Here is a 444-nt window from a genome sequence, read left to right on the forward strand (position 1 = left end):
GTTTGTGTTTTGGCCTGTGTGTTGTTATCAACGGGCCAGTTTGACAGCCAGGCCGGGTTGCCAGATATACCTGTGAAAATGCAAGGTGTTTAGCGATTTTGTCTATAATTCTAAGCAAAAAGTGCGTATTTTAGGCGGGTGGAAAAGGACGGCAAGGTAGTGTTATTTTTAGGAGTTCCTATTGTAATTCTAAGCCTAAATGGAGGGTGTCCGTCAGTTGGGTACAGAGCTCCGCGTCAGCACAGGCTTCTATGACTGTTAATATAGCCAGCATTTAACGTTAGCTACTCTGCTGTATACTGTGAAGTAATGTATGGCTATGTGAGACAAGTGTCTAACAATTGTTGTGAATGCTGTGGTCTCAGCCTGGCAACCAACCAGTCTGGGGAGGAGGGTGCGGGTGAGACAATACTCTCCAGTATTTTGAATTTGTACTGCAGTAAC

The 444-nt window shown here is 44.8% G+C and overlaps 1 protein-coding gene across 6 annotated transcripts in view; it reads right to left on the reverse strand.

Annotated features, from left to right (window-relative positions):
- The window catches only part of macrod2 (mono-ADP ribosylhydrolase 2), a 473,980-nt gene that overhangs the window by 298,255 nt on the left and 175,281 nt on the right, over positions 1-444 (reverse strand). The gene's annotated exons all lie outside the window — the stretch shown is intronic.

The sequence above is a fragment of the Etheostoma spectabile genome, chromosome 17, assembly GCF_008692095.1.
Source record: "Etheostoma spectabile isolate EspeVRDwgs_2016 chromosome 17, UIUC_Espe_1.0, whole genome shotgun sequence".
Classification (NCBI taxonomy): Eukaryota; Metazoa; Chordata; class Actinopteri; order Perciformes; family Percidae; genus Etheostoma; species Etheostoma spectabile.